General features: G+C 37.9%; 1 pseudogene; it reads right to left on the bottom strand.

The window, feature by feature from the left end:
* Positions 1–410: 410 nt before the first annotated feature.
* On the bottom strand, positions 411–19,966 carry LOC140848541 (dynein axonemal assembly factor 4-like; annotated as a pseudogene).
* Positions 19,967–21,816: the final 1,850 nt, after the last annotated feature.

Raw genomic sequence — 21,816 nt, 5'->3', positions numbered from 1 at the left:
GATTGAAACATCTGAATATAGCACAATGTGAGAAGAAGCAGGCTACAGCAGAAAGAACCAGAATTTGACAATGTGCATTCAATTCAACACGCAGTTCTGCCCTTTCATTGCTTATGTAAGTCTGTACAAGTCTTTACCTTTGAGACTCAGCTTACACATTCATAATCTAAGGATAATAATACTTGCCCTACCGTAATTCGCTAAGGCTACAATAACCAAAGACCCCAGACCAAGTGGCTTAAACAACAGAAATTTATTTCTCACAGATCTGGAGACTGGAAGTCCAAGGTCCAGGTGTTGACAGGGTTTGTTTCTCTTGAGGTTGCTCTCCTTGTCTGACAGCTGTATTCTCACTTTGTCTTCAAATGGTCTTTCCTCTATAGGCATTCATCTGCAGGGTCTCTGCCTCTTCATCTAAGAACACTAGCCTTATTGGATTAGGGCCTCATTTTAACTTAATCACCTCCTTAAGGACCTTATCCCCAAATACAATTACATTCTGAGGTACTAGAGATGGGGATTTTAACAAATGAATTTGGGAAGGACACAATTCAGCCCATTATGCCTGCCTACGACATTCATTCATTTGTTAAGATTTTAGGGGCTTTTTCCATGTTCCAACCTGTGCTAGGCACTGCAGATTGGAAGAAAGGTAGGGTAATAAGATAATGGTGTTTTGAAACTAATTTGAAGTATTAAAAAGGATTAAGGCATAACCCATCCAACATAATGCTTTGCTTGCAGGAAATAATTAAGTTGAATGAAGTCAAATAAGAAAGATAGAAAATTTTTAAAAGAGGGAAAAAAGGGGAACCATGGACAAATTAATGGAATAACAACTAATTCCAACACCTCCATCTCATTGTATTCAGATTTCAAGGACCCATTTCTACAATGTACTCGGTATAGTTCTAGGCATTCCACCATGGTATTAAAAGCCTTGAGTCACTGAATAATGCACCCATGTTAATAAACTCTCTCCTGTCAGCCTTAGAGTCTGTCCTCCCTGATCCAGCACCTTTAAGATCCATTTCCAAATTCATTCTCCAAGTTCTGGCAGTGCTTTTAATGGCTAATCCTTTTCTTCACATAACAGTATTTCTCTGCTTGGCTCATCATAAAACTTCTAATTATTGGTCTAGAAGCAGTTAACAGGGACAAGGGAAGATCTATAGATGAACATCATCTTGCAAGGCATCTGCCCTTGGTAAGGCCTTTATACAATGACCAGAAGATTGAAGCCTGGTTTCCTAGAAAGAAGGGCTCAGATAATTCTGGCTCAGTATATTTGGAGGAATCTGGGGAGTTAAGTCCTCAATTCCATCCACTCAAACATCCCCATTAGAGGTCTCAGGGCTCCTGTCTTTCCTTTTCAGGTCCCTGTCTTTAGCAGAAGAAACATTTTGAGCAGTAAATTCAACTCTTTTTAGCTCTACTACCCAGTTAGTCCATAGTAGATCAGACTCCCTTTAAAAGTTGCCATGGAAGATGTCTGACTTTCTTTCAAACCATGTTCTAATTTAATGGTTACCTGTGCTGCCTCTGTTATTTTCTTCCCTCATGTCTCCTCTAGCAGTTAACAAAAACAAACCAATTCCAAAATTCTATTAATTACCATTGGCCCCCATATCTTTCAGTCCTATAGGAGTAAAAATGCCAGGGCATTTTCCTATACTTGTACCCCATCCCATTTCAACACAGGTAAGACTTTTAGAAATCGTGAGGCTACAACATGCCTGAGATTCTCGCAGCCCCACTTACCAACAGGATCTGGGTCTTTGTTGCCATCTGACCAGCATGTGATCTGCTTTTAGAATCCCATTTTGAGGGGCTCCTTCCTTATATCACTTTCAGGACCTACTAACCTAGGTTCAGTTCTTCCAAAACTAAGGATCTGAGTGTGAGTGGTATGTTGGAAATGTAGAATGGAATACCAGGAAGTACTAACAAAGGAGCAGAGAGGTAAAACAGCCAAGGAAAGGAAACAAGACAGAGCGCTCTAACAAGCAGGGCACTCCTGGGGGCAGCTGGGCCCTTTGGGAAGCATGTGAACACACACCACAGTTGTCTTACCCAAGAAGGCAGGGAAGCTGGGGTGTTAGTCCTTGAATTCCCATTTGCTACTGGCTGAGAGGGGCATTCCCCAAGCATGGGCTTCACCACAGACCAAGCCCTCAGGCCACAGGCAGGGGGTCAAAGTGCTTCCAGTAAGGTTGACTTGTACTGGATCATTCCCAAGTGTCTAGAGAAGGGGGGCAGGCACCAATGACTGTCAGCTATACCTTCCTTGACTTCCTATCTAAAATAATACACACTTCCCCAAGGATATTACTCAGTCATAAAAAAGAAGGAAATCCTGCCATTTGAGACAACATGGATGGACCTAGAGGGTACTATGCTGACTGAAATAAGTCAGAGAAACACAAATATGGTATGATTTCACTTAAATGTGGAATCTAAAATCAAAACAAAGAAACAAAACAGAAACAAAGACTAGTAGATACAGAGAACAATCTGGCAGCTGCCAGAGGGGAGCAGGCTGGGGAGGTAGGTAGAACAGGGGAAAGGATTAAAAGGTACAAACATCCAGTTATAAAATAAAAGTCACAGGGATATAATGTACAGCATAGGGAACATAATAAATAATATTGTAATAACATTATATGGTATCTTGGCGCTCACTTCATAATGTGCACAAATGTTGCAGCGCTGTTGTACACCCAAACCCAAATATATTTCATGTCAACCGCACTTCAAATAAATAAAGTGATATACATTCTGTCAACACCCTTTCCTCTTCCATTACTTTCTTCTTCTTCACAGTAGTATTTCTACTTGGAATTCTATTATATTTATATTTAGTCACTTATTTATAGTCGCCTCTCTACACATATACTAAAATATAGACCAGAGATTTCATTTGATTGGTTAGTTACTATGTGCCCCATGCTTTAAACATGGCATGGACATAATAAATATTTTTGAATGAGTGAGTGAATGGAAAATACTATTTGCAATATGGCTTGAAAACATTTAGCCTCTAGCTAGGAAGGACAAGGAGATTGGGTTTCAGCAGTTGGGCTTGCTGAGCAGAAACACGAAGGATGAGAGTAATTTGTCAAGGGAAACAAACATGGGAGAGTTGTTTTTTGCAAAAACTTTTCAGTCTCAGCTAAGAAGAAAGCCAGCTAATACACTGAGAAAGAATGATAGAATTAAAAAGTCAATGCTTTTAAAAACCTAGTGACACAATCAATTCAGGCAAGGATTATCAATAGACCCTAAAACTGTTAAGAGTATGTTAATGGCAGGCAAGCAACATGTTATACATGTTGCTAATGTATAGCCCACAGATCACTTGCTAATTGCAAAGGAAAAAATTATACCTTCATAGAGGACAAATCTGGCATTTACCCCCTTAACCCAATGATCAAATTTAGCATCACACAATGGAGCAGTCATATTTTCCTCCTGTTGTGATGTGTTATCTAGTACACAGCATGACCTATGAAGTATTTTTGCCAAAAATAAATCAAGCCTCTAGACTTAACTTCCAAAACATTGAGCTGTAAGTTAAACACCACCACAAGGAAATAGAAGAGAAGTCCATTTTGTCTGGCTTCTTTCTACTTGGCAAAATTTTTTAATAGACTCTATTTTTAGAGCAGTTTTAGGTTCACAACAAAATTCAGAGGAAGGTACAGAAATTTCCCATATACCCCCGCCTCCACACATACACAGCCTCCCCCCGTTATCAACATCACCCACCAGAATGGTACATTTGTTTCAACTTGATGGATCTACATTGATTACATTAGGGTTCACTCTTGGTATTATATCTTCTATGGGTATGGACAAATTTGTAATGGCATGTATATACACCATTATAATATACACTCATTTCACTGCACAAAAAATCTTCTGTGCTCTATATATTCCTATCTTCTCACTAAACAATGGCAACCATGGATCTTGTTACTGTCTCTGTAGTTTGTGCCTTTCCCAGAATGTCATGTAAGTGGAATCATATGGTATGTAGCCTATTCAGGGTGGCTTCTTTCACTTGGTAATATGCATTTAAGATTCCTCCATCTGCTTTCATGGCTTGATAGCTCATTTCTTTTTAGCACTGAATAATATTCCATTGTCTGGATGTACTGCAGTTTATGTATCTATTCACCTACTGAAGGACATCTTGGTTATTTTCAGGTTTTAGCAATTATGAATAAAGCTGCTATAATTTTCTGTGTGCAGGTTATTGTGTGAACATATTTTCAACTTTGGGTAAATACCAAGGAACACAACTGCTAGACCATATGGTAAGAGATGGTTTCATTTTGTAAGAAGCCACCAAATTGTCTTCCAAAGTGACTGTACCATTTGCACTCCCACTAGCAATAAATGTGAGTTCCTGTTGCTCCATACCTCATCAGCATGTGTTGTTCTCAATGTTCCAGATTTTGGCCATTCCAATAAGTGTATAGTAGTATCTCTCTGTTGTTTTAATTTGCATTTTCCTGATGATATAAGGTGCAGTTGCCATCTGTACATCTTTTTGGTGAGGTGTCTATTAAGACCTTTGGACCATTTTTTAATCAGGTTGTTTTCTTATTGTTGAAATTTATGAGTTCTTTGTATATTTTGGGCAAGAGCCCTTTTTTCTTTTCTTTTCTACAGATTTACCTTTTACAGAAATAGAGACCTTAAAGAGAAAGGGATTCTGCAGTCTGCCATAATACGTACAAAGATTTATAATGTCTCCAATTACTTGTAAAAAACTTAAAATAATACCTAGTAGTCACTAAGATTTTAGTTCTTTTCCTTGAATTATATACCAAATCTTCTCAGTACCATTTTGTACAATTTTGTTGGATGGATCAATCTTAAGTGCAGCTTCATAATCTTGTAGATCTTCTATATACAATTCTAGTTGGCAGAATGCTGTTCCACATTCGTATATGTGCCTTCACTCTTGCAATAGCATTTTCTGCAACAGGTGGTGTCAGTAATTCTAGTGCCTTAGAAGAATCTTCGATGGCCTTGTGTAAGTTTTTTAGTTTTAGGTGGCAAGCAGCCCAATTCAAATACAATAGTGGCATCTTATTATTTAGTCTTATGGCTAAGTTGTATGCATTAATAGCTGCCAAATAGTTTTCTGTTGCAGACAAGTTGTTTCCTTTGTCCTTCAGCCATTCTGGATTCTTTTCTTCTTCTTTTAAATCAGAAAGTTCAGGAATATCAATATTCATTGCCTCTCATCCCTCTTCTTATTGGTGTAGCCACTCTTCTTCTGCTGCTACTTGTGATTCCTGGAGAGCAGTTGGGAATACTCGAGGTGTGAAGTTGATTTTATTACTACTAGCAGAACAAGGAGCAGGAATACTGTCTTCCTTTAACTTTTCAAAAAACATGTTTTCTGAATTTCTCCCTTTTGTGGCAAGATTTCTAGGTGCTGAATTTCTAGTATGACTTTTCTGTTTTAATTTTTTTTCTCTTCTTCAGTTAGCTTCTCTTGTTGATGTAATTTCTCATTTCTCTGAATTCTTTTTTGTTCTTCAGCTCTTCTTCGATGTTCTTTCCAGGCTTCCAATTCTTCAGTTGCTTTTGTCTGTTCACTTTCTCTCATATCTTCTATTTTTTTCCTCTCTTTTTCTTCAATCTTCATCATGACATTTAATGTGTATGATCTTCCTGCCTTGCTGCAACTTTTGCTTCCATAGCTTCCTTTGCTCTTTCTTGTGCTTATAAAATAGTTTCTCCCTTATTCTTTGCATCATTTCTTTGTCAACACCTGACACAGAAAGGGTCTCTCACACGGCCGCTTCTATTTTATGTAATGTGAAAACAATTACATAAACAATCTTGGCTTTGCTGTTCTCATCGTCTATGGGAGCATAGAGAAACACTTCAAATAGAAATGGAGGACAGTTGACCTCCAGAAGTATTTCTGTGCAGAAAACATTGGTGCTTCTGACACAGTTGCCACGGAGGGGCAGAGGTAAAGACCACAGCATCCGTCCGCTTCCAGCTGTAATCGCTAACCTGCAGAGGCATGGGCAAGAGTCCTTTGTCAGATGTACCTTTTGCAAATATTTACTCCCAGTCTGACTTCTTATTCTCTTGATGATGTCTTTTGCAGAGCAGTTTTCAATTTTGATGAAGTCCTGCTTATCATTTATTTCTTTTATCAGTTGTACCTTTGGTGTTATATCTAAAAAATCATCACCACACCCAAGGTTTTTCCTGCAAAATTATTTTGAGGATTTTTTTCTCCTCCTGTATCAATGATTTGTTCTTTTTCATTGCTAAGTTTTATTACGTGGGTATACCACAATTTATCTATTCACCTGTTGATGTGTATTTGAATTGTTTCCACTTTTAGGCCATTAAAAGTAAAGCTACTGTGAACATCTGTGGACAAGCTTTTGTTCAGACTTACAATTTCATTTATCTTGGGTCACTGTCTAAGGGTTGAATGGCTGGGCCACTTTGTGGTATATAGTTAACTTTTTAAGAAGTGGTTCAACTGTTTTCCAAAGTGGCAATATCATTTAGAATTCCCACTATTGGTACCTGAAAGTTCCAGTTGCTCCACATTCTCCAACACTTGGTATCATCAGTCTTTTTAATCTTATTCATTCTATCAGATGGTTAGTGGTATCATATTGTGGTTTTAATTTGTATTTTAATTTTTATGAAGCCCGATTGTTTGATATTTTTCTTTTATAGTTTATGCTTTTTGTATTTAAGAAATCTTTGCCAAACCCAAGGTCACTACAATTTTTTCTTCTATTTTCTTCTAGAAATATTATAGTTTTAGGTCTTACATTTAGGCCTATGATCAAATTTAAGTTAATTTTTACATATGATGTGAGGTCAAGTTCATGATTTGCTGTTGCTCTTAGTCAAGTGTATGCTTATTCTGAATTAGATGTGCAGTGATGAAGAAAAGATATCAGTTAGAGATTTAGAAGTCAGAAAAAAAGTTGGTTGTTGATTATGGCCTAGATTTTCCAGGACAGTCTGCAGTTTTAATTTTCTGTCATTTCCCCTCTGTCAACTTTTATTATAAAAAATATTTATAATTTCAGACATACAAAGAAGTTGAAAAGAAACTTTATGAACACCCATATAACAATCAGGTAGATTCAACAGTTTTCAAAGTGCTTCCACATTACTTACTTAATTATGTTTCTGAACCATTTAAATGTAAATTGCAGAAACCAGACATTTTACAATCAAATGCCTCGTGTTAGGATATTTTCCTACATAAATTACCATTTCACAGCCAAGATAATTAATAGTTATTCCCTATTCCCTCCCTTGTATTGTCTAATGTTTTCAAACTAGCATCCGGTCAAGTTTCAGCCATTGCATTTGGTTATCTCTTTGGTCTCTTTTAATCCAGAACATTCTTCTACATTTTTAGAAGGTGTCTCATAGAAAGTAGCCTATTCACTACAGATTGCATAATTCCATTTATATCAAATTGTGAAACATGTAAACAAATCTATGCTAATAGAGAACAGATCAGTGGTTACCTGGGAATGGGGATAGAGGGAGAAAGAATGGGTTACAAAGGGTCCTGAGAAAACTTTTGGGGTGATAAATGCATTACCTGATTGCGGTGATGGTTCTGCAGTTGTATACATATGTCAAAACTGATAAACAGTACATTTTAAATATGTGCTATTTATTGCACATCAATTACAATTTTACAAAGCTGTAAAAATTTGAAGGGGGAAATAATGTACTAAGAAAATAATAGGATGAAAAATTTTAAATTGGTACTGTCCTGGAAAATCCAGGCTGCATAGGAATTGTGCTTATTATCAATCACCAAGTCTTTATCCTACTTGTTCAAAATTTTTCTTTGATAGCCTATTTTTCACTCATATCCCTTTACAGTGGATTTAGAAAGGGCATATATCCTAAATAGCAAGCATACATTTTAAATTTTAAACTACTTCTATGAAAGTGCTTCAAAATAATTTAAGAAAACATTGAAAATGGGTTTCAATTTAAAAAACAAAATAAATAATTTTTCAGTAGCTCCCCATTGCCTCCTGAATGAAGCACAGAGGCAGTTCACAGAAGGATCTAAATGTCTGTCTTCAAGTCTTTCTCCCATCAGTTCCTTCTACATATCCCATCCCCAGATTAATTGGCCTGCCTGCTATTTGCAGCCCTCATGTCTGCATAGCTCACACCCTTGTCCTGTTATTTCTGCTTGAGGTGCCTGTTTTGCACATGTGTTCCCCTCTCTCTTCAACTGCCTCTGACAGGTACAAATCCTATTCATCCTGTCAAGCTTCTTCTGGAAACTTTACTGACTACTCTTGCCCTAACCAGATGTCTCTTCCTCCCCGTTAGAATTCTTAGCGCAGGATTTATACCACCCGGTTGTCCTTTCCAGTAGGGAAGGGGGTGAGACAAGGGAGACATGCATCTGAGCCAGATTTTAAGGAGCACCCAATAGCTCAGTAATCAGGTATTTTCAAATCTGTACCCAGTCAAGTGTTATCCTTTGCATTTGGTTGTTAACCCATTAGTCTTTTTTTAACCTAAAACATCCTACCATCTTTTAAAAAATATATTTTACAAACTAAGTGAAATAAGCCAGGCAGAGAAAGACAATTTCCATATGATTTCACTTATATGTGGAATCTAAAAAACAAACAAAAAAAGAAATACACCCACAAATGTAGACAATAGACTGTTGGTTACCATAGGAAAGGCAGTGGGGGGATGGGTGAAATAGGTGAAGGAGATAATGAGGTACAAGCTGCAAATTGTAAAATAAGTTAGACATAGGAATGAAAGTACAACATAGAGAATTCAACCAATAATACTATAATATCTTGGTATGATAATGGGGTAACTACACTTATTGTGGCAAGCATCTGGTAAGGTATACAATTATTGAGTCACTATGTTGTACATCTGAAACCAACATAATGTATACCCACTTTATTGCAAAAAAAAAAAAAGAACAATTACTTACATGAACCCTGGGAAAATTTAAAAATAAAAAATAAAAAAAATATATCTTTCAGAATGTATCATATCTAATACATATTGAAAGCTACATTTTGTATTTTATATAAACAATTTTTTTAATGTAAGTTAATACAAAATATAGATAATTATGTTTGATGATACCGAAATGTTACATAAAAAGAGGATCAATATGACTAATTTTTCCTGAACCTCTGGCTTCGATATGGCTCCAGGCAGCACTGGCTGATCCCCTCACTGCCTGAATGAAAGGACTCACTCACCCTGAGTCCCCCGCAGCACCTATCCTAGGGCCTGGCAAGCCCTGCATACCCATTCACCAGACCACAATTTTCCACTTCTTCCATATATTACTTCCCTCCTTGAAGAAAGGAAACAGCAGCCGTGATTAAGACATCTAAGGATAGAAGGCTCATGACAGGAAAAAATATGTAACGGGCTTGTAATCAAAGAGAGTACAGATTGTCTCTAAGACAAAAACTTCAGCTGCATTCTGCATTGTGCAGAAAGGCCACAAGGGAAAAAACAAGCTATTATCTTAAATAGTTCTCATTTTAAAATTCTCTTCTTTATACCAATAGTTATCATCCTGAATAATTGAAATCATCATGCCCCCTTCCTATCCTTGCTGTAGAAATTTTTTTTGTCATAAACAGATGCACATACTCGATATAAAATGAATATATTATATAAAGCCTTTTTCCAGATTTTCTTATCTTTCATTATAGATTTCTTTCTTGTAGTCGGGATGAAAAGAATTGTCTTTTTGTGAGTGTTCACATTCTTTGCAATTCAATAACTATTTTGACAGTCCTCTTTTGTGGGCCTAAGGCTTTAAAATAAAATCTATGGAAGTATTCAGTGACAAGTAGGGTATCCCAGTATTACCATTGTGTTCATGTATTTATCAAACTTAATTATCCAATTCATTTCTTAAGGCATCATGATATCATCATATGTAGTCTATAGACTCTTTTAATCTGGTTAAAACTGGTTTGGTTTTCATGACTCTGTAAATATACCTGTTAGTACAGAAAACCCAAAGGCTTAAAGATAAAAAAAACCCTTATGGAATTTATTGATCCAAAGTACATTTTCATGTTCTTTGCAGTATAGTTTCTAATTATATATATATATACTGCTTTGTTTGATAGTATATTTCTATTTTCAACATTATCCAATCTTATCAAAAGATAAGTACCTTAAATTAGGGTACATTATGTTCTACATTCACTGAAAACTTGAAACTACTACTACAATGGAGACCCATCTCTTTAGTTCCATCTTAAGAGTGAACAATAATAAGCAAACAAACAAAACTTTAAAATGTGAAATATTTTTAAGTGAAACAAGATGCATCTTACCTATCTTGAGGTAGAAACCAACTAATGACTTGGAGGATACCTTAATTTTTATTTACATCAATATTACTGGTGACTCATAAATTACCTTTTGAAATTTTAACTACAGTTTTAGATTTTATTACTAACTACAGGCAGAAATAAATTGATGTATGTTAGTCATTTAGTAGGAAGGAAGATCCAGTTCTGCTCCAGGCTGAGAGAAGAGGTAAAGACCACCTTTGGGGGCAGTTGCCTTTCTCTCGCTGCATCAGATTTTGCAGTCAAGAGTTAGATCAGGATCTACACTATCAACCAGACTGGCTAATTCCAGTTACAGTGAGAAGAGGGAACCGGTCAGTAGGGAATATGGTGTATCTTGTGGTTACCATTGATCTTCTCACAGTTGATGATATAAGCAAATGATTTCCTCAGGGAAAACAGAGAAGACCTTTAACATAACAGGTTCAGGACTTGTTGCCTTGGAACTTCTGTTGTTGCTGGATACTACATATCTGACTATGTCAAAGCTTAGGTCAAGGACAGATCTTGCTTGTCTTGTCTACTTCAGCGTACTCAGCACCTGCCACTCCACCTGGCCCATAGTAGGTGTTTAGTACACATTGTTGGTGAATTTTAAAAAGTCTATAGCCCTGAAAATACATGGAAGAAACTCAAATGCATATTGCTAGGTGAAAGGAACTGGTTTGAAAGAGTACATACTGTATGATAATCCATTCTGGAGTCATACATGACAATTGTAGATGACATTCTGGAAGAAGCAAAATTACAGAGACAGTAAAAGACGGGTAGTTGCCAGGGGGCTCAGCAGGGAAGGAAGAGGGAGGGATGAATAAGTGCAACACAGAGAATTTTTAGGGCAGTGAGACTGCCCAGTTTGATAATCAAATAGTGGACATATGTCATTACATATCTGCTAAAACCCATAGAATGTACAACAGAAAGACTGAACCCTAATATAGACTATGGCCTTTAGTTAATATTGGCTCATCAATTGTTAACACATGTGTCCCACTACAGCAAGCTGTTAATAATAAGAGGGACTGGGGAGAGTGAATGGGTATGTGGGGACTCTGTCCTTTCTGCTTATTTTTCTGTAAATCTAAAACTGCTCAAAGAATTAAATCTGTTAATTAAAAAAATCTCTATGTAGCTTTATTGTGCCCCTGCCCTCTACTTCAGCACAATATAAAAGTTGCTACCGGAAACTAGATAGATGAATGAATATAATATTTGAGGTACTGTTTCTTAGAATCTATATTATTTTTAGTAAATAAATATCTGTTGAGTGCCCACTAAAGCACTGGTAGACAGAGCACAACATAGAAAGAAAAGAAACTGCTCCTCATTCTGAGAACTACAAAGAAGAGCTTTTTTATTCTCTTGACCACAAGATTCTTCAGGAGAAAAAATGTTTACCTCCTAAAGGGAGAAAAAAGAAAACCTTTAGAGAGTGTCACAAGTAGGAATTGAAATAAAATTGATTGGGACAAAACAAAGGTTCAAAAACTAGGTAAACGTATGGAGACAGGGAAATCATCTCAATAAAAGTGAAGATAAAGCCACGCATGTTACATAGAAATGGATGCAAGAATTACAATCTCCTGAAGCAGTCAGAAAGCTTGTGTATAATTTTGAAAGTCATTGGAGAAATGCTATCATCACCCCTACACGGGCGTGCGCACACGCACACACACACACCAGCTTTGTTTTCTCTAAGGATCTCCAAGCTATAGATGATTGAATGCAGATGTGGGAGGTAGAGGAGTAGGAGGTGTCTCATTGATGCTTAACCAAAAACAAAGCAGAACAGGCTTATACAATTAGGATATCTTTCTCACCACAAAAAGGCAGAGGTCGTATTGCCCCTTGCTGCTTCCACACCTCCTCCTCTGGCTGACCTTTTGTGACTTCTTTACTCTGCCAATCTGGCCTATGTGTATAGTTTAAGCTGGTTTTATCTGTACACTAACTGCAATGCATCAAGTGGTAAAGACAGATGGCAAAAGTAGCGCAATATAATTTTCCCTAAGTCCTACCCCACATGAAGAGAGACCCCAAGCTTGAATATAGCAGTTGGGAGCTATAACCTACTCAACATAGATTTTTAAAAGAAAAACCTACACACAACTGCCCAAGATTCCAAGTATTGAAAAGAATCTTTAAGGGTTGGATGACAGCCGACTGGGGGCGTTCTTTGACTATACCTAAAGGGGAGAGGTGATGGGAAGACAAGGCTTTATGGTCAGAAGGCTCGGTCCCACTACTTACTAGCCTGGACGGTCATTTAGTCTGTCTGAACCTCATTTTCCACAGCTGTACTACAGGGGTTTAATAACAGTCATCCTTCACAACAGATAGTTAGAATGAAGCAAAAGTTATTGGTACCTATTGCCATCAACATCACTCTGGAAAAATAAAGGTTCTCCATGAGGAACCCAGGAAAGTGCCTAAATGATTTTAAGGTATAACTCAACACTTGGTGTGACCTTGCAAGACTGGAAATACATAGATAGGCTTTCAAGTGCAGCAGACCATTGTCACCAAGGCTGTAGCATAATAAATGATTAAGTAAGCCAGGTGGCTAGCTATCCAAACAAGTGGCACATAACCCTCATGTATTCAAATAAATCTGAGAAGTGCAATAAATCTAATGACTAAAAAGAATTCCATCCAAAGCTCCAAGTCTTTTCTTTCTTAAGTGCAAAAAAGATATACACAAATACTAAAACTGAAAGGGGGACAACACAGAGCGTAGGAATTTTAGTCAAAAAACCAACTGATTATATAAATCCTACCTTCAGTTCTGAGATCAGCCACAACAGAAGTGTCTACTAAAATACAAATTTTAAATAATAATTCCATGAGAATGGATGTTTCTTCCTCATACAAATGAATTTTGCTTCCAAAAAGAGAGTGAAGTAGACAGAGAACAAGGTACCACAACCCTGACCTACTTGGTGGCAGGGAATTCGGATCCTAGTCTGTGGATATTTTCCAGAAGTTTTCTCTCTTAAAGTTTATGCAGTTCCAATCAACTGCTCAAAAGGATATTTTTTTAATTTGGAAGTTATCCTAGCCTTCATCTGAAATAATGAACAAACAAAAGCAACATGGTTATTCTAAAAAGAAATTAGATAGAGAGCTAAGTATTTCTTTCAGTCTTAATGTAAATGGCACTGTGTTTTTAATTTCAAATTCATTGTATATACAAAAGCGATTGGCTTTTGCTTGCTAACCTTATATCATGTAATTTTGCTATCATCACTAATTAGTTTCAGGAATTTTTTTTAAAAACTATTCTTTGGGATTTTTTACCTAGAAAATCATTTGGTTTCCTTCAAAGTTTCTTAAAAAATGAATTTTTTAATGAATTATCACTATGAATTCATGGATTTAAGCACCTTAATCTGTTCCAATCTTTTACAATCATTATTTTTTTATCAATATTCCATAGGGCCAGTGAGAGTCTCTTCAAGTTGATTCTTGAGTCCTTTTGACATGACCCCAGTAGTCTTAGATTGCTGCATGTCTGTCTGGTATGGCAAGGGGTTCCAGGCTAGTCTTTTACATTTTTTGCCCCAGACCTGTAATCAACTTTTTCTCCAAAGATTCCTGGTTCCTTTTATTGGAAGTCCAGGTGAACTACCACACCACCACCTAACCATTTCCTCCAATTCCTATCAACTCACTTTTATTCCATTCTCCATATAAAAGCAAGGATAATTTTTAAATCACACCCATGATTGTGACTTCTAAATACCATTTTCTAATAAAAGGCTCCTTGGAGAAAAGAAAGACTCAAGAACAACCTCCAAGTCCTATTAGGGTGAAGACTGACAGGGAACACCAATATCAGAATAATGAATATTCTGGGAGAGATTTGAAGTGGGATATTAAACAACTATATCAGAATATCAGAATGCCAGTGAATCTAAGTTTTATGTTAAAGATATTATAAAAGCAATGTTTCCCCAAATTCCATACACTTAGTAACTGTTCCATTACTCTGTATACTCTTCCAGTCCTTATTGACTAAATCTACAATTTAAAAGTTGCAAGCAATATGTTGATTCTGCTTTACAGCCTGCAAGTTTCCATATAGACAGTTTGAAACCACCTCACTTTAAAAGATACTTAATTGCACTACCATGTCTGATTTATTTAATCATTTTCTTATTTTGGGTTGAGTTGCTTCTGATTTTTCATTATTGTGTCTCAGTTAAGACTCTAGTTATAAGCAACAAAAAATGATCAAGTTACTTTAAGTTAAAAGGGTAATTTATTATAAAGACAGATGGGTGTATCATGAAGTCAAAGGCTAGGAGTACAGTTTGGGCACCGGAAACAGACAGAAAGTTGTCAATTCATTATTGCTTATTTGTTTTCTTGGTAAATCTGCCCTATTCTTCTTTCCTCTGCCCTGTCTCTGCTTGTTGGGAATAAAGTTACCCCACAGCCTGAGTTTATTTTACCAACCTGACCATATACAGAGACTAACCTGCCATTCTCTGTCTCAGTTCCACATCCTAGCTTGCATTAGACCCATTCCTGGTTTAGTGGTGGATCAGGAGGTGGGATTATCCAATACAGACTTAGATGCCAAGGCCCCATCCCTGTGGACAGGGCTTGGGAGGGATTCCTAGAGAAGAGGGGAATGGCTCATGGGCTGGGCTGACCCCTAAAAAATGTCACCACATTTTGAATAATGCTATTATGAACAAGTTCATGGAAGTTGTTTCTTTTCTTTATCCTTGGAGTATGTTCTTCAAAGTGGGTCTCAGAGTGGGAACAGTTCATGACTTATCCTTAGACAATGTGAGCTGGGCCATGCTGACAACAGGAGAGGAAAGAAGGGTGTTGGGAGAATACCCAAGACACTCTTGCTCATTTCCTCTTTTGATAGAGGGGCTCGTAACTGTTCTGGGAACACTCTACCAGTGTGTTAGAGAGACGGTTGGCCATTTGTTTTGAAAAATCTGAAGAAGAGCGAAAGCCACTCTAGCAATTTTTAGGGGATGCTGTGGGCAAAAATTACAGAAGGAGCGGGGCGCATGAGAGCCATTAAGCATCTGTCTGTTGGAGAACATTTAATTTAAAATAAGATAAACATCCATTGTACAGTAGAACAAATATTTTTGCAACATTTCCATCCCTTCCTGTTACAATGCTGTTTTCAGACTTGGCTATAATATAGGATAGAAAACCAGTGTGAAATTCTGATAGAATATGGCTTGTCCCATGCATCAGAGTTAAGGAAAGTATTTGGTGTGTATTTTCAATACAATATAATTCCCCAAAATTGCCTCTTTTCTTCACTGTGTGTTGTAATCTTCCCCCATATTGCTTTATTTAAAACTGTACAATTCAGACAAGATTAAGGCTTGCTCCAAAGAAAATGCCCAAATTTCTCATTTGACATAGAATTGCATGTGCTTTTGTCTTTGTTAGTGCTCTGAGTACTTAATTCTTTATAAATATTAAGTGGTGTATTTGCTTTTATATTCTTGGCTGGAAATTACATGACCGGGCATACTCTCAAATTCTGACCCTTTTTCGATAAAGTGCTTTTTGTAAAAATGAATCCAAATAGATTTATATCCAAATGCTTCCTTGAATTCAAAATAGAAAGGGATTCTAGGATATTCAAAACGCATGGGAAATGTGACTCTGAAGTGGAATGTGTCAAATGAAACCTCCAGGATAAACTGAAGAATGTTCTTCTTACCATAAACTCCAGAAGTAGAGGGAGAACTTTGAGAGGAATACCTTAAAATATTGCAACAATCATTTCGATTATCAGGTTATACTTATTAACCTGAATCCATCAAAATGAACATAATGGGCTCTGACTTAACTAGGTGGGCCTACAATTTTTCAAAGCAGTGAATGCACCCTTGTGTTTAGTAGGATATTTTGACTAAGCTGCTAACCTACTTTCAGAAGTAGACTCACAAATCCCAGGCCCCTAGGAGAGTATAAAGAAAAGTTACTTGCTGATATTCTGCAATTTATTACACTAATTTATGGTCCTTCAAGTCTGGGCAGGGGATGGGCTGTTCTTGTTTTATAGAAGAACCTTTTTGTCCTTTGTTGGGGATGTTCCCAGCAATTTAACAATTGACTCTAATAGAATCTTATGAATAAAACGAATGAAAACATGAAGAAATGAACTCTGGAGACCAAACATACAGTAGCTTATTGTTCCCTCTCTGGAGACTAGAAATACCTTCTTTAACCAGGTACAATGGCGCAAACAGGAACTAACACTCGGATTTCACTGAACAAGGCACTCAGGGTCAGGAGAAGGCCAATATTGCTGACCTTAATCTGGTCAGTAAGAGTAAACTCCCAAAACGTATACGCAAATAAGTAACTATGTTTCAGCATTTAGCTGTGCTCAGATTATTATTCATTCTTAAAATTGTTTTAAGAATGAAACAAAAAAAAAATCTAGTTCCTTGTTCTTTGACCCTTTGCAATATTGTTTTAAGGGGTCATCTGTGATAAGTAGGGGTTTCTCCTTCACGAAGCTAATCCTTATTTTGCCTCTTCTCTTGGATCTTGGGGAGAACATGGGAAACATGGAAGGGAAGAGTTGGCACAATTGAAATACCTAGTGGTTTTTAATGATCAAATTCTTCAATATATCAAGGCTGTATGGGAGTTGCAATCAGAGAGAGACTCAGGGCAAATCACTTCATCTGTTTGGGTCTCTGTACTCAGCTATAAATGATGAGTGCGTGTGATCAGTGTGCACTCATGTGTGTTACCCATGCCACAGGTGGTGCATGAAAAGATTTTAGGTGGTATGTGGATAATTGCTTTAAGTTATGTATTATTTTATTAGCCTATCAAGCCTGTGATATTTATTAATATTACTGTGTGTTTTTTCTTAATCACAGCAATAGTACACACAGCAGTGTAACTCCCTCAGGTTCCCAGACCCAGTTCCAATGCCTGTGTGTGTGCGTGTGTGTGTGTGTGTGTGTGTGTGTGTGTGTGGTGGTGGTGGTGGTGGGAGGTCTTCCCACACACAACACCAAGGAATTCTGGAACACCAGCAGGGTGTCTGAGAACTCGACTCAGTTCTGATGCTGTTTTCCCAGAGACAGCACCAGATTCCCTAGGTTAAGGGCTCTGTCCTACAAGACTCTCTGTACCCACCACTCTACAGGCCAGTCGCCAGCCCCAGGCAGTTCCCAGTGCTTCTGATCAATGAGCTACAGATTGGAGATTCCCACAACCTCCCCTCTAGGTTCCTTCAATTAATTTGCTAGAGCAGCTCACCGAACTCAGGAAAACACTTATATTTGCCAGTTTAATAAAGGATATCATGAAAAATACAAGCTAACAGCCAGGAGAAGAGACACAGAGGGCAAGGTCCCAAGTAAAGGAGTTTCTCTCCTCATGGAGCTGGGGGCCTGGCTCTGTGGCACGTGGACACATTCTGGTTTCCCAAACATGGAAGTTGTCCCCAACAGAGAAGCAGGATGCTAGAGAGAGAGGCTCTTCTCAGGGGTTTCTGTGAGGGCTTCATTGCATAGTTAGGATTGACTAAATCACCGGCCATTGTCTGATTCAACCTCCAGCCCCCCACCATGGGTGGGGTCCAAAGGTCTCTCAGTAACATGACAAGATACCCATTTCACCTTTAAGGCTCTGCAGTGTTTTCAGGAACTGTGGATGAAGACCTAATATACCTGGGAAATAGATATTTGGTCATCTGGATGACCAAATATGTATTTCTTAAGACTCAGTATATGACATACTGCTTACAAGTAAAATGGGTATTAAGTTTTTTTTAAGCCAGTCAACATAAAGAAAAATATTAAATGATGAGGATATGATAAAATTATTTATGTCAAAACACATTATTTCTGAACAAGTAACATCTGGAAAACACTAGACTGGATAATCCCTAAGGCATACTTTAGCTGTAAGTCTAGAATGTCAGTAATTTTTAAGCCTTTGTTCCAAACCTTGCTCACATTAACCAGAATAAGATGCCAAAATTAAATAAAACAGCAGAAGTGGAGAGGAAGAAAACTAACATGCTTGGTTAATTCTTAGATCTGATAACCAGCTAAAATCTCTTAAAACTGGATGTATTTCCATTAATTCAGATGAAGAGTTTTCACACAGCTGTCAAAGCAACATCATGCACACTTTCATAAAAGCCTTTAAAAAGACCCCATCTTCAATTATAAATCCCCTAAATGTGCCCCAAACGTTTATATTGTTCCACATTGCTGTTCAAAGAGTTGCAAATTCTGTTGTGCCGGTCTTTTAACTGCTTGTTGGAAGGGATCAATAGTAACATACATACTACCTTCATTTATTGAGTGCCCAGCAATGGTCTTGCACTTTATAAACCTGATCTTATGTAATCCTCACAACAGCCCTACAAAAGAGGTATTATTTCCCCTACTTCCAGGTTTAGAAACTGCAGCTCTTTGAGTTTCCTAACTTGTTGACTATCTTACCCAAGGGCTCACAGCTAGTCTGTGGTGAGCATTTTAAAAAGTGTTTCCCAAGTCTTTCTCATGTCTAAGCACAAGCTTTTTCTAAAACAGAGTAAGTTTCATGTAAGAGTTTCAAACAAAGATCTCTCTCTCTCTCTCTCTCTCTCTCTCTCTCTCTCTCTCTCTCTCTCTCTCTCTCTCTCTCTCTCCCTCTCTCTCTGCCTCTCCATTTGAAATGAAGACGACTTTGAACTTGATCAAAAGAAGCTTTTGGAAGAACTCAAATTTTGGAAGAGTAGGTCAGAGACTTAGACTGAAGTTGTAACTACAGGGTGGGTCCTTCCAAAGAAATAAGTGGTTATCCCAGATCTGCCATCTCTGTCTTGACGATTTACACCACACTCTGGGGTTCCTGGAGGGAGACTTCCTCCAGTCTCTGCAGATGATCACCCCTTTCCCTCACCACACATGCCCAGAGTAAAAACTGGCCTCTTTTTTTCATTATTGCAGTAGTTTTTCTTCCCCTACAGCTCATCTGTTCATATTCCTGGCTACGAGCCTATTATTTTCCTTGCTCCCTCCACCAACTGTTGACTTCCAGCAAAAAGTGACCATGCAGTATGCCGAACTTGTACAAAGTCACCCTTGACCTTCCCTCCCCTTTTATCATCAAGGTGTCCTCTTGGGAATGCTCTAAGAACGGCAGGGAAGACCACCTAGCCATTCCTTTTCCCTTGACAATTCTCTCTGGCATCCAGAAACAATGTGTGAGGATCTGAAGTTAGAAACTACATCTGCAAATAAAATCATCACCCCCTTGATCCCTCTGAAAGAAGTTCTTATATAAATTAATTTTTTAAAACTCCAGTAAAAGAAATGTCTTATCAAGTGGGGAAATAAAACTGAAATCATTGACAGTACTTGGAAAGCAAAATCATAAAGGTGCTATGGAAAGAAGGAAGCAACCTCTAAGCATTCCTTGTTTAAAACACGACGGCTTCAGTTACAGACAGCTGACAGGTGCCAGAGCAGCGGCGCAAGGGCAAAGAGCCCAGCAAAGAAAACAGGGATGTAAGCCTTTGGTTTAATCCCACCCGCAACTGTCTCTGTTATCAGTGCCTTTCCCACTCACAGGTAAAATCCTAAAGGAGGCCGCATCCTCAGGAGACCTGTCCGAGACTGGGCCAACCCATCTATTAGTGTCAACATATGAGAAGGCCATTTTTGCAGGTAAAAAATAGCCAAATATCAACAATTCCAGCCTATCCACCTGCTTCCCATTGAAGGTGACACCTCTGCCCTTGGTCTCTCCCTTATTCTTGGTCTCCACCATCATTAGCTCTGACTGGTCCCTGAACTTCAGCTTGGGTAGGAGCTCTGCTCTGTGGCCCCTGCCCTTGCCCAGCTTCTTGAGAGAGGATTTTAACTTTAGAAGGACCAAATCCTGAGAAAAGTAAAAGACAGGATAGTCCTCAGGAAATTCCCACCCCTGAACAGGTTCTGGGCTCCAGAGCCACTTAGTACACACCTACACCCTGAAACACAGTCAACCTCACCCCTACTGCACATGCACACAGACATTTTATATTTTAATTTTTTCTATTTCATTAAAAATAAATGTCATTGGGTACCCACGAACTTTAGTTTGTGACCCACAGATGGGTCATGAGCTACTGTTTGATAAATACTTCTCAGAGAAGGCCTTCTGATAAATTCTTTGAATAGAGATGAATACAACTTTAAAAACAGTCCCCCCCAGACGCTTGTTTTCCTGGGTGCCCTGACCTAGTTCTTCTGGCCTGCCTCACTCCTTTTGTCCTGAATTGGGATTTGGTGGCTTACGGGACTCAGCATCTGCTTTGGGAACCTTGTCCCTGCCTTCCTCAGGCCTCCAACCCCAGCTCCACCTCCGGCCTCCGGCCCAGGCACTTTTGCCCCTTGAAAACGTGTGCGTGGCTGGGATAGGAAGTTGCAACTTGGGACATTCATCAGTTTGCCAGCTGAATGATTCCATGTTTTAATCCAATTGTGAAAATTTCAGGATATGTGTGGTACAGTTTATCTTAACAAATAACACCGTACACAAGCAAGTGAGCCCAAGTACTAACATTGTAAATACCAATTAGGAAAGAGATTGACATGGAAAAATAGCAAAATTACATTTCCCAAGTATATTTTCCAACGTCTATTTTATTCTCCAAGATTTTTAAAAAGTCAGAGTTTTCCTTCATAGCTTTTACTATAGATTGTATCAACTATTTGTGGTTATTTGACGAATCACAGCCTCCTGCATCAGATCCAAGTTCAGTGAGATCAGAACTGTATAGCTCACTCCCCAGCATCTAGCACAGTGCTTAGTATATATTTCAGTAAATATTTGCTGAGGGATAATCAATGATTGTTCTTTAAGAAGTCTTCAGTGAGATTTCTTTTTTCCATAAAGGCTTTGAGCCTTCTCTCTTGTTTTATAAACTAGAATACTGAATGTAAATTTGTCACTGAATCAAAAAAAAAAAGGAAAAAACACATGTATGACCCTTTGGGTTTGAATTATCTTCATAATTGGGATGCAATTCTCCCAAAACAAAGACATCTGCAACCAATCCCAAATGCAGTTTTCTAATAAAAATAGCTACCATCTATTGCATACCTTACAATAACTCTCAGAGATGGCCCCCTTTATATAGAAGAAGAAATCAGGGCTCAGAAAGTAATCGAAGTCTCTAGATCCTATGCCATTTTGTCTTTATGCTAACCTTTTAGAACATCTTGTTATCTTTTTAAAAAAAACAAGTGTTTTTTCTCTCCATCCTTCAGAGAATCTTTTGTGCAAAGAGAACATTAAAAATTGTCATGGAAGGGGTGCTTTAAAATCAGGTTATTCCAAATAGAATGTGTAATGTCATACGGAGTGGCTCCTTAAAGATGTTTACACACATTTTGAACGTGCCTTTTAAAAATTTTGCCTTTCC

The sequence above is a fragment of the Manis javanica genome, chromosome 3 (genome assembly GCF_040802235.1).
Source record: "Manis javanica isolate MJ-LG chromosome 3, MJ_LKY, whole genome shotgun sequence".
NCBI classification, from domain to species: Eukaryota; Metazoa; Chordata; class Mammalia; order Pholidota; family Manidae; genus Manis; species Manis javanica.
This window is presented reverse-complemented; position numbering and strand designations above follow the sequence as displayed.